Below are 13921 nucleotides of genomic sequence, written 5' to 3'. Positions count from 1 at the left end.
ACATAAACCACCCTCTCACTACAAAACCTGCTAAAAAGAGTAAGAAACTCAACAGTGCTCTCGTGTGTGCAAGGAAGTCACTAACTGGTTATCCCAAACAAAAACTTTCGAAGAATCAAGAAATACAAAACGTTCAGGATAAAACTCAACTTAAAAAACTTGCTATAATCTACAAAGAGCCAATGTGACCTGTTCACTGGCTGCCCAAATACGCCTGTGATTCAACACTTCTTGGATTAAGCTTTTCTCATTGGCCCAGAGTCCTCCATACAAACTATGAGCCAATAGCAGAGGCAGCACAAAGAAATGGGGTATTAGTATTTTTGCGAATTTTATTTCAGCTCCTATCATTCACCTATAATTAGGGGAATGTATTGTTCGCGAATAGATTTCTGAAGCATCGTCTGTATTTCGTGAATGGTTGAGCTTCCTTTAGGTACATGTTTACTTTTGGTACACAAATCACATCCATTCGGTATGAAAGCAAACGAATGGCCTTGTCAAATAGGGCAATGGTTTCTCTTGCAGACGGCTGCCAATTACATAGAAAAAAACCGCTGGTGCGGAAATACAATATTGCAGTCTAATGAGCGTTCAGAATTTTTAGTGAAAATTGGGCTTACCTATAAATAGAGACGGACAAATTCGCGTGTTCTATGACCTACAGGACAGACAACATAGTCAAATGTCATCTGTTCATTGGCTGTTCACATGTAAGACTTCTAAACTGGGTAGTCTGTTATTCGATACTGCTTTGGTTAACCCAGTGTAACCCAGTTAAAATGTCAGCCAACAGGAGAACCAACGCGAAGGTTTTTGAATAATTTCAGCCCATCGCAAAATGAAACAGCGATTTTTTTTTTTAACCGATTTCTAACCACAGCCATGAAAGAAAGTTTGCGAACATGAGCACATTGTTTCGAAGTCTAACAAGCTACCAAGTGCCCCGCGGAGCACAACTGCCTCTGCCCATTAGTAGAGACCGGAAAAATTCGCGCTTTGGATGACCTCTAGGATAGAATCCACAATCCCCTACACACTCGGGCAAATGCCACCCGCTCATTGGCTAATGACTCGTGACACCTGTCAACTGGGACGCTTGCGAGTCGATACTTTTTTGGTTGAAGGTTTTTCATTGGCTCAAAGTCCTTCAGATAAACTGTGAGCCACTCAGAGGAGCAAAATAAAGGTATAGTTGTTTGGATTCTATCATATCGTCAAATGAATACGCGAATTTTTCCGGTCTCTACCCATTAGTAAAGCTAGAACAATACGTGGATTCGTATGGCAAGCTAAATTCGAAATACTTATACCATTGTGCTGATCTGCTATCGGCTCCTAGTGTTTGCTGTGTGCTGTGTAGCCAGTAAGAGAGACGGGCCGTATGACTCACCCCGCGTTACTTCGTGCCAGAGAGCGCGCGCGCCCGGCAGCCGGTGCTGCCGCCAAGTGGCCGTCAGGCGAGCGAGAGGCGCGCGGACGCCATTTTGGCGCGGCGGGAGGGGATCAAAGGTCGCTATGGCAGCCGCGGCCAGGAGGACCGGCGGGGGATTGAAAAGATAGGATCGCGTGCGTGCGCGGGGCGATAGCGTGATGAAACAACCAGTATTTGATCTCGACCGTGAGCGGGTGCGGGCCATTGGCGGAGTGGGAGGAGATGAGGAGGGGATAGGTGCGAGAGAGGGCAGGCTGCAGCGCAAAGAACCATTCATCCTGGACCCCCGGGGGCACGCCGCTCTGCTGCCAATTTTCTTCTCTCATTAATTATGCTCCAGGCACGATCCCGCTGCCGACCTTGAGAACTCAAACGTGTTCTACCTTTTAATTGCGTTAAAGTGGCCACCTTAGAAAGATTCGACCAACATCTGAAGCGTAAACAAAAAAAAATAAGGCGGGGGGAGGGGAGACATATCCCCCTTTCAAGAAATCCTTTAAAAAAAAAATCCATTATTCCCACCGACAAAAGGAAAGTAACTGGAGGCAAAACAGCAGGCAAGTGGTTTTATCATCCTACCTCCCTTTTTTTTCCCCCACCAAATAACCGAAACGATATTCTGCGTACGCTCCTGACCAACATGTTTCGACGGCGTACACGCGGATATGATAGAGAGAGAAAAACGGAGCACACGCGCTAGAAAAAGAAATTTCGCACTTTAATAATCCGACTAAACGATAAAACAATGTATTCATAAATTTTCTTTAAAGATAAAATTAAAAATAATAAAGTACTCAATGTTGGTTCAAACTGGTGGTTCACCATTGTGACAAACACGGCGACGAAAATCCTGCAGAGTTTTGCAGTTGGCTGACCATACTTTTATCCGTTATTCCCCCTCCCCGCCATCGAGTGCTCCACTCACTTTGTGTTACGCTCATATGAGTTATCGCCTTGACTTACCCTACCGGTTGTTAAGAAGTTTCGCTTTGAAATACCGTGTTTTGCAAAGACTACGCCTAAAATAAAAATAAAAATGAAAACATGCTTGTTGACAGCACGCCTATGGTGTTAAGACATGCGTAAACAATGTCCAAACTGTACTGTTTCAGTGAACATAAAAAGATAAATTAATTTTATTTAGTGCTACTTGCTGGTAAATTAGCACTGAAATATACATATTTACCAAACTAAAAAAATTGAAATTTGCTTACGCATGTTAAATGTCACCACCAAATTAACACCATATATGATACTTTTTAGTCGTTGTATAAGTGTTAGGGTATGTATCTTAATTTTAGGCTGTAGAGTGTAACTGGCGGGTTTTGAACTCACAGGCGACATAAAATCTGCAAGACGACTTTATGTATAAATATCGTATACACCCAAAGTATCGCCGAGTATGTTTATATACGTGTACGTCCCACTCAGAAACGTAAATTATGAACAGAGGTGAAGTGATAAGAGCGTAAAAAAAAAACACTTTAAATGGCCGCTATTTGTTGGCAGCCCTGGGATCTCAATAGCAGGATCAATGGCAATGCTCGGAGCAGAACGCAGCTACGGGATAACGGATGTAATATCCAGCTGTCAAACCAGTTTGGAGCTCCATTTGCCGTACGCCGCATTCCACTCTCCGGCATCTACATGTGTGTTTCTGTTGCGCTGTTCGAGCGCGGAAACAGTCGGCAGTCGAAGGCAACATTCAACTGCCATTGTTTCGAGCCTGAGTTTTAAGGGGCCTTAAAGACTCATTTTAATGATTAAACGATGTAACAAATATGTTAACGATTTCACATATTATATATATATATATCTTAATCAAGACTATGTGCCTAATTTTTTGATTGGCTGCTGCCACATTGCACCCTCTGTCCTGGTTACTTACAATTGGCTCAAACATTTTTTTGTTTAATTTTTAAAACTGGTTGTTGGCGTTTAATACTTTACGACTTGTCAAATAACCCACGGACCAATGATTGGGGCTGCTAAAATACACAACAGTTTGCATTCTAGTATATTGATTGCAAAATAATTACCCGAATCTTGCATGTTCCTGATCCTCGGATTAGCTGATTTAAACCACAATGGTTTAAACCATGGTTTAAAGCGTGGATTAAAAAAAAACCAAATGATTTTTAATATATATTTTTAAATTGTTCATTTTAATTTTTTAAATGTAAAGTATAAACCCACTATAATAACAGCAAAACTTTGCTAGTTAATTTTTATTGTGATTTACAGGAACAAAAATTATATACTAATCAAGATAATCTTATTTAAATTATATAAATAAGTTGTAAATTATATCAAGCTAAATATTCTCTAAAATCAAAATTATTAAATGGTTAGTTCATATTCTGTAGGAAATTCACGTCTGTACTGTAAATCCCCATTCAGTGGGAAACACCCTTTCTATGGAAATCCTCTTCTTGTGAGGAAATACCCTTTCGGTGGTTAAGTCTCAGACAGATGTGCAAATTTGCTGGACTCCAGTTATTTGATGTTATAACTCTTCTGGTTAAAAATGAGTGGCAGAAAGCGGGATGTTGCATGGCTTTCATTGAACATACTGGAAAAAAAACTGACTAACTATTAAGAAGATTGTTTGTAGTGGGAACATGATAAGGATTCATTCCCCTGTTCAGTCTTGATAAAGTTGCATGTTCGTTCGCAAGGGATTAGATGAAGCGTTTATTCGCTAGAAAGAAATCAGGCGGGTTTAATGGGCATTCAATGCTTAAACCTGTATCATCTTTCATGCCCAGCATATTCAGTCGTGTAATTGTCGTTTAAATAAGTTTGTAGATTGTTATACACGCGGGACGTTTGGGTCCCTGTGGCGTGTCACATGCACGTGCGCGTGTCGACATAAGTGTTACGATCATTGTAAATTATTTATTTTAATGTGATTGAGAATATAGGTTTATTGTCTTATGAGCACTAGTGCTAATTATCTCGGAAACTTAAAGTTTTCTATTTACTGTTGTCAAGATAAATATATAAGTAATAAAGTTTTGTATTCGGATATAATTGTGAAATGACAATGTCTGGTTAGAGTGGAATAAATAAGGTCGACTTGAATAAACCTTTGCTTGTGGTTCACAACCCAGTGCCAAGCTCCCTTGTCCATTACAGCATGGACCTTGTATGTAATAACATGTAAATTATGCTGCTAGTGTAAACTACGCTAGGACTTAGGGCTATGGACATATAGGCCCTTAAGTAGACGTTAGAAAAAGAAGACCACATGTCAACGTAATTTAAAAAAAAAACCTGGTTTACGCCTACAAAAAACCTGGTTTAAACAAAAAAACAGGTTGTTTGGTTTTTTTTTACCTGTTTTTTTCCAACCCTGTCATGATTACGAGCGAGCGGTAGAGACCTAAATAATTCATGGTTTTATTTCGTGATATGCTAAATTTGAAATACTTATACCTACTTTTTTTTGACGTCTGTTATTGGCTCACAATTCATGAGGAGAACTGTGTACCTGTGAGAACCCTCGACTAGAGAAATATCGAATCCGAAAATGACTGTTGAAGACGTCTCACAAGTCTGCAGCCAACGAGTATGCATAGGAATGTGGAGTATATCCTAGCGGTCATTGAACCCACGGATATTTTCCAATCCTTAGCGATCGGGAGAATGAACTGAATGCGTCGACCTGAACGTGTATAACTACTAAAGACCCAGCATTTTAGCGGATTCTTTTGGTCACCAGTAAGACTGCAAACATCTATACTTTAGCAATGCTTTGATAATAAGTTCACAGTTGTTACGCCAATCCCCTCTTCGACTGTAGACCAGCTAGCAGTAGAGAGACCGAACCACATCTACCCACTCCAAATAAGGGAAGATTCTTCATAAGAAACCAACCAATAAGAGGGTACAGTAAGCCAATACATATAACTACGCGTATTAACCTGGTAGAACGAAATCACTTGAATTTTGCAAGTCTGTCCCAATTGACTAGATACGGGGGGGGGGGGGGGAAATCGGTTGACTCATCTCGTCATATGTTAAAATTTAGATATTTACAGCTTTGTACTGCTTCTGGTATTGGTTCACTGTTAATCTGGAAGGATTGAGGGCCACTTAGAAACTCTTAATCAAAGGATTATCGATAGGGACACCTGTATTTCGCGATAACATTTCGTGTCAAGGTATTTCACAAAATACTGTAGCTTTGTTCCTATGGTTGTTGGCTGAGGTCGGTGAGAGGTGTCGTCCCGCTCTTGACGGGGCCAATGAGAATGCGGTCACCGTACTGCTGCACCCTCACAACTTTCCATGACTAGAGACATGCAAAATTCGCGGATTCATTTCGCGATAGGCTAGCATCAAAACAACTATACCTTCGTACCGCTTCTGCGATTGGCCCACATTTTATCCGGGGAACTGTGAGCCATTGGGAAACACTAAACCAAGAAAGTGCCGAATTACGGACAGCCTAGTTGAGACGTCTCACGCGTCAGTAGCCAATGAACAGGTGTCATTTCCGCGTGTATTTAAAGGACTGTGGAGTTTATCCTAGAGGTCAATGAATACGCGAATTTTGCAGGTCTCTAGCCATGACTCTTAGAAAAAGCTACAGTGTTTTGTGAAATACCTTGACATGAAATAAATTCGCGAAATACAGGTGTCTCTCTCTAATTATCGAGTCACAACTTACTCAGTTGAGACGCCCTCACAAGGTGACGTCTGCCCGAGAATTACAGAGGATCGTGGAGTCTATCCTGGAGGTCGCTGAACCCGCGAGTTTTCCCAGTCCCTACTAATGACAGGAAACGAGCGGTGTTGTGCTTGAGGATGCAGACGTCACGCGCCTGTGGGCGTAAAGCGGCCATGTTTGTGTGCCCGAGTCCCTCCCTCGCTCCAGTAAACGCCCGTTCCACGATCACACGGGAGCGGAGGCGGATCACGTAAACGGAGACGCACTCACGGAATGGAGCATCTCTACAAAGGCACGCACGCGGACACGGACCCGTACGAACTGTAGCTCGGCAGAGCCCAGAACTCCCGTTTACGTTACTCCGTGCGACCAATTTGGCCGCAGCGGTAGTCAGCCATGTCTGCTTGCGTTATACATACGTTTTAAATTGTTTCAAGTACAAGACTATCGTATGTTCTATCAATATACTGTGGTTTGTGTATGTTATATACAGAGACCGGAAAAATTCGCGGGTTCAATGACCTCCAGGATACTCAACTACACTCTACACACTCGGGAAAATGCCACCTGATCCTTGGCTGCTGACTTGTGAGTCGTCTCGACTCAGTATCTGTGATTCAACTCTTCTGTGAGTGAGGGTCTCTGATTGGCCCTCATTACTAAAGGTTAACAGTGAACCAGTGGTGGAAGCAGCACTAAGGTATATTTATTTGAAATGTAGCATATCACGAAATGAATCCGCGAATTTTTCAGGTCTCTAGTTATATATAAAAAAATTGTTACCGTGTTTTGTTCTCGTAATCATTTTTTCTTTAGTTATATTAATTTTTTTAGCTATGAAATTCTATTTAATTGTATGCCATTTGTTATTTTCGCCTCACTGTGGAACGGGACTAAGGCCGGGTTTATAAACTACGCAGGAAACGCAATGTCGCAACAGCGCAACACGCAACCAACGCATGAAAATCACGGTCTCGGTCGCTTATCAAGCACGCAAGTCGCAAGACGTCACCGACCCTACAACATGAAATTGTAAAACAGTAGAAAACTAATTATTTCCCCAGGCTTCTTTTGATAATTCATACTTTTCATGAAAATATAATAAATTGTTAATATTTTGATTTTAAAGTGATATTTTCTTCCACTGTGTGGAAGTTCAGCAAGTGTAAACAGAACGTCGCTGGCATCTATGCACTTGACGTCTGCGTCTTTAAGTTTTTGGAACACTTCAACACCTTCGAATGTGACCTTCGAAAACGCAAGCCAAAACGCTAGAAAGTTGGAAGATGAACAACGCTTGTCTTGCGTTATAGCATCTTTCCTATATTATAAACAGGCAGGGCCGGCGCGTCCATATAGGCGAACTAGGCAACCGCTTAGGGCGCCAAGTAGCTGGGGGCGGCGCAGCACGACACATAACAGCTGATATAATATGTTTAACGATTATTTAAACTAGATGAAAAAGGAATTTTTTTTTTTGGGTGTCTGGCCGGGGGGGGGGGGGCGGGGGCATTAAGGTTTTTCGCCTAGGGCGCCAATTTACCTTGCACCGGCCCTGTAAACAGGTACTCTATGATGTGGTCGCTGAACATTTTGCGCACTGCGTAGTTTATAAACCAGGCGTAAAGGATGGCCGGCGCTCGACGGAGCGAGGTCGCCACACGACTGCAGGCCACGAGTAACCGTACTCTCGGAGAACATCTCTCCTTCTCCTTCTCTCTCGCCATCCGGCGCGGCTGGTCTCCGCAGCCTTGCTCTTGTTTCATTTTCAGATTTTTTGTTTTTTTACGTGCCGGTAATTACACGTACTGCTTGCTACAGGCTGGCGCGTCCTTGCCTGTGCTCACGGAACACAAGAGAGCGGCAAACGCGAGCAACGGAAATTACGCCGCCTTGTTTCTATTAAAATAGCCGACTCAGAACGCAAAGAGATGTAAGACTGGTCTACCCTTAAGTCCGAAGCTTGTGAGCGGGCAGTTTCCTTATGCCTTAGGCTGGGTTCTTAAATATCGTAAAGAACGTAAGAGCGCAAGGACGCAGCATGCAACTAACGCAAGAAAATTACGGTCGTTTATAAAACACGTAATTTCAAAATCTAAAACTGTCGTCACAAATATCTTCATCGGGCTTCTTATCGTTATTTTTTCTAGATAACGTGTGTAGTTCTTAATAGCTCGATCAAAAAAAAGCGTCATCTTTTTTTTTCACTGTTAGATGGTTTAATAAGTGAAAACGTGATGCGCGTGATAAAAAGAAAACCATATGCCTTTAAGAAGTTTTTAGAACACTTCACTTAAAATATGGAAGGCGGAAACGCAAGCCGAATCGCAAGAAGTTGAAAGTTGGCCAATGCCTCCGTTGCGTTTTTGTGCCTCGCGTAGTTTATAAAACGGTATTTGAAAATGCCGCTCTTCAACTTTTTGCGTCGCGATGCGGAACAGCATTTGTCTTTGGCGATATCCGATACAGCAATTTTTCAGGTCGATCACCGCTAATATCCCGAGTGTGTTTCAATAGTTACTTTTTTTAAAATTTTAATGCTATTCTTAAGTTTTATAATGGGTAGTTTTTAAGTGAAATTTAACATTATAAATTTCAAATAAAGCGCAGAAATAAAAAGTAAATATTCAACTGATTATCATATATTATTTAAAAAATAATAATTATAAACAAAACTGTAAAAAAGTACTTACCGCATACCGATTGTAACTTATTAAAATTAAATTTCGTCCTTTCCTTGCTTGCTCCAAACAATTCAGTCAATTGTATAAGTAAACGGAGCTCTTTTTTACGGATCGGATAATTGTTTCTTCTCCTTACATTGTTTTAGGCCAAGAAGTTCAAATTCGTATAACCGTCCCGCACATGAGACGCGTGAATCCCACCGTCAATCCTACCATGACGTCAGAGGGTCATGAGAACCAATTGACGCACAGACGGATCATCTGCACCAGGGTTCGGGTGTCGTAACCATTACAGACAGGCATATCACTTACATTGGAAACTGAAACCATGTTTTGCGCGACATGTGACACTATCTATCAAGTGGGCCCACAACTACTAGCAAACACAACCTGGGCGGGAGATTCAAATCCAAAGTGTTAAGTGTTAAAATGATAATCTATCTACTTGACGATTAATTGCTTAGTAAAAAAAAAAATTAGCTGTGCGTTTTTAGGATTAACTGTGTACATTAATAAGCATAGTAAAACAAAACAAATTCCAATTATTTAATATTCAATTATCTTTTCCACAAATTAAAATAATTATACTTGGATGGAACATCAATTGAATTATAAAATTATGCGACAATTTTCGTAAGAAATACTCAGTATTATCTCGAAAAACGTATTTCATATATGCACAAATAACCATAGCCATGTGTTGTACAAAGGTACAATATATTTCTTGTAGTATTACAAAAAATGTCTCGGCATCTGGTTTCCAAAGGAATCTTTTTGTAAACGCAAAGAAAATATTTTACTGAGTAGGGACTTTCATGCAAATTCAACACAATAGTTTTCTTGCGTTTTTTGTTGCCTCTCAAATTTTCTCTAGATATACTTACTCAATAGTATCTAAAAGCTATAAAATTTCAGGCCAGTGTTCATAAGATATAATTACTTACAAGACCTTATTCAGTTCCAAAATGTTTAGTAAAAATATCTGGTAAGAAAATTTTAGATTCAATAACAGATGCAAGAGTGCTACTGGAATGAACTTACAAGAACATCCCTTAATGTAATTACATTAACAGTAATGACAAGAAAATGAATGAAATGTAAGACCGAGCCTTAATTTGTGAATACCTATATTCCACTATAAATAATTAAATAAAAAATTTGCGAAACATTTTTTTTTCCTGAGAATTCAGTTAACTAGTCTACTTCTGCTAACTGACAAATCGGTAGTTACGAGTCTGGAATTCACTGCAGAATCGGTGAATATCACTAATAAAGCAGTGCACCTATTTCACTAAGATAAAACAGTTGGATGTTACAGGTTCCCATGACGCCGTTTCAACTTACTGACAGATGACCGAGCGACACAAAACCTTAAAATTGTATAATTTCGTGCCTGTTGGCCCCATCAAAAACATAACTATATCTGGATGCAGAGCTGGTATCTATCGTAGATATAAGCGAAAAATAACGCGTTCCAAACAATAAAATAGTTTTCTTATATTCTCGAAGAATTCTACATTGAAGAGCGTGTGTGTCTATACTGTAGGCCCATATGTCAGTGTGTTAGTGTCAATAGTAAAGTAAGGTTTTTTTTAAATATGCTGGCACTTTTTTTTCAAATACTGCGAAATATTTTCTTTATCCGCCATTACCGAGAGGATTTGTGGCCAATAAACTATTTCTAAAAACACACCTAAGCTCAGATCAATTTTTGAACACACGACCCCACCGTTCAAAGGCAAGTAGAGCTCGCCCCCACAGCAACGGCGTATTCAGCTCAAAAACTGGAGTAGCAGTGTGGAGGGGGCAGGAATTTTTGAAATTCAACCTTTTTCATGAGATAGGGAACATGACTTCACAGATGACGCAGTGACACTGTTTTGCAATTAGTTTCTTTGCAAGTGTTAAAGTAGCAACAACCAATCAATCCGTTAGTAAATTTCTCAGAAATTTCATATATGGGATGGAGGCAGCTGTCCCTTGTCACCCCTGGATATGCCCTTGACCCAAAAGGTCCAACATACGCCTTGAAGAGTCCTTGAGGCGCCAGGATGGTCAAACAAGTCTCTTCCTTTCATTGAGATGAAGCAAGCATCACGATTCAGCCATATACGTAAATGTTTCGGCCACCATTCACAAAATGCACGGCAGACTTCGCTATTATCAGAGCCATCAGTGATGTAAGCCTATAGACGCCGGTGCGTGTTCGGCTCGTTGTAAAAAAAAATTTGAATCTTAACACAAACGCTTGTTCTACCGTAAGCGTACGAAACCGGCAACTTACCGTCATGTCTCATGAACACCCCGACAGGCACACGGGGCCCCCTCAACAACTTATTTTCACACTGCCTCTGGTTCTCTCAACTTTTGACTCCAAACCGACGTGTTTACGACGGATCCGGATGTAAACCGAATGACTTATAAAGCGGATTCGAATAGGAGTCATAAAAGTGGCCGCCGTCTCGAGCCGTCTCGAAACACGTAAGAGTTATTTAGGGAAAAAGTCATTTTATTGCTTTGATGCAAGCTGCTGGCCAGAAACCCCATTTTTTCATCCTCCCCCCCCCCTCCCCCACCAACACAAAGAAATTCACCTGTACGGTTGTACCTAACGATTTATCTGTGGCATTCCACTCGTGCGTGGAAGTGAGGCGAAAACATTCGCAAGCGGATCATGTTAAAGTGGCCTCAGAGAAGGATTCGGTTCTAGAGGATTTTAACTACGCTGGTTGGATGTATGCAACGAATATAATTATAATTCTTAAATAATCAGGCATGTAAACTCAGGGTCGTCGAGTGAAATTAAGGCACCTAACTCATCGCTTTTGTACCACTTTTCAAATCCCAAAATTGTAAATTAAAATATATCTAAAGACAGTAAACTTGCCTAACTGTAAAATACAGATAGTGTAAATCGCATAACTTGTAAGGTTGCTAATGAATTCTATATTGTAACTTTCGTCCTATTATCACAGTAATTTCCAACAGAAAAAAAAATCTTGAAACTCAACCAGGTCCCACCCTTCCCCACGATGATACTGTATATAAGACACCAAATCACAAATATACATTAATGTGAAGTCTTTCTAAACAATAAATGGTATCAACTGTCATCTGTCTAAGGGCTTTAAAGGGCCATGTTCCGAACTTTTTTTAATGATACTTTAAGGATACTGTCATGTTTAAGAAAAACTGCGGTTTTACAAACTTTATACCACAGGCCCAGAGCGGACACAGATAAAGGGAGGATATATACCCCTTGATCATCCCCGAAATAAAAATGTTTTGCCAGTGAAGATGTGTTACCGTGTGGGAAGCCACGTCGTGTACGTCTACTACTGTAGGCCCATATGTCAGTATGTTCGTGTCGAAAGTAATGTAAGTTTTTTTTAAAATAAATATGTTAACATTTTAGTTTGTTTTTTAAGTCTCTCTCTCCCCCCTCCCCGGGAAAAATTCCTGAAAATTCCTGTATCCGAAACTGCACAGGCTAGATAGGGCATGTACGAGCAGGTATTGCGAACTCTTGTTATTTACAGTCACCTGCTCTTCCAAAGTAATTTATTACCTTGTTATTGCTTCTTTGGTGCGATAACTCATTAATGCCCACTAAGGCAGAGAAAACATGCTGACAAAACTCAATTATTACAAAAAAAAAAATTTTATTAATAAAATGCTACTGTTTACATACACAAACCACATTGACAAGACCGGTTTTTAAACAATACACGAATTTATAAAAACCGGAACTCTATTCCTGCCCTTGATTTCGCATGCTTGCAATTCATAGAAGGTTAAACATGTCCTTTCGTCACATTTCTGAATATCACGACAATATATTTGTAAGTCCGTAACAATCGTGTTGAAGACCAAAATATATATAGTTGTTCACCGGACGTGTTGGTTTTAGAAGCCCAGCCAAAAGTGCAGCACTCAATTGCAACAGGTGCATGCATAAAAAAAGTATTTCATGTACATTATGAATTAACGTGTTTTTAATGAATGGCTTGTTGAAACAACAGTGACCCTGTAACAACTAAATCCAGCAAATATCTTTCAGATCCTTAATGCTTTAATGCAAAACTTATCCTGAGACACATTTGCACTACGCATACACATTTTAATCGCTGGATACTTCAATGGAAAAAAGATTTCATGAAACAACCTACAATCTAAGAAAAAAATTAGCGATATCGCATTTGTGCAATAAATAAGGTTTCAAACTTTTTATTGCGTGTTAGCGTTTTCCAAGATGCACTCACGCCAAGGAACGGGTAAATAAATATGAGCGTTTCCGTCGCCCCGCGAGAAAAGTACTAAGTCAGTGCTGAAGAGAGCAAGACGCGCAATCTTTAGGACATGCGGCCAACCACGCTGGTCTGGTGATTCGTGGGCCGCGGGGCAGCACGTTGCACGTGGACGTGACATTCACCTGGTGCAAGCTGGCGGAGCGCGGAAACACTGGAACACAAGGCAAGTCGCGCGGCGCGGCCGTTGACACCGCCACACGGAGCTCGCACACACACCCGCGCCCGCGCGCGCACACACACACACACCACGTTGCTCTCCGCCCCACGCTGGGTAGCCCGCCGCCCGACTCGGCGCAGAGCCACTGACTGACCGGCTCGCCCGCTTCACGCCCTCCCTTTCCGAGCGCGCGGCAACAGCGCTCCTGGCGGCGGCGCCTCGCACTTCGTCCGAGGCCCGCGCCGGCCTCGGCTACCCGCCTCCCGACTTGCCTCGAGCGCTGTTCTCTAGCAAAGCACTACTTTGCATCGGTTTGATTACATTGTATTTAATATAACTTTAATTGCTCTTTCTCTACCCATCTTCCTTACTGACAATTCCAACCCTTAGTCCTTATATAAAGTCATACAGTAGCACCGAAATTTTATATATATATATATATATATTTTTAAATTCAAAATATAGAAGTTTTCCTCAATCTCCTACATTACAACTATCCTGCCCACTTCTTCCAATCGCCTGCGCTGTCGTCATCAGAATTTGATTGACAGGTGAGATGTAAAGTAATGCACTACATTCCAAAGGAAGTCCTGTGTGCTCTGTTTCTAGCCCCTGCTGCTTCTACTCGTAATTCAAAAGAGAAACCTCTGGCAGGTGTGA

The 13921-nt window shown here is 41.1% G+C and overlaps 1 protein-coding gene across 3 annotated transcripts in view; it reads right to left on the bottom strand.

The window, feature by feature from the left end:
• Window positions 1-13405, bottom strand: part of LOC134532847 (band 4.1-like protein 4) — a 415376-nt gene extending 401971 nt beyond the window's left edge. For 2 of the 3 annotated variants that reach the window (XM_063369830.1, XM_063369831.1), the window contains exon 1: window positions 13227-13384. The gene's annotated coding sequence lies outside the window, so the exon portion shown is untranslated. Of the gene's footprint in view, window positions 1-13226 lie in introns of all 3 variants that reach the window. The other variant, XM_063369829.1, reaches the window with a different exon arrangement.
• Window positions 13406-13921: the final 516 nt, after the last annotated feature.

The sequence above is a fragment of the Bacillus rossius genome, chromosome 6 (genome assembly GCF_032445375.1).
Source record: "Bacillus rossius redtenbacheri isolate Brsri chromosome 6, Brsri_v3, whole genome shotgun sequence".
Classification (NCBI taxonomy): Eukaryota; Metazoa; Arthropoda; class Insecta; order Phasmatodea; family Bacillidae; genus Bacillus; species Bacillus rossius.
The sequence above is the reverse complement of the archived record's forward strand: the minus strand, read 5'-3'. Positions and strand labels throughout refer to the sequence as shown.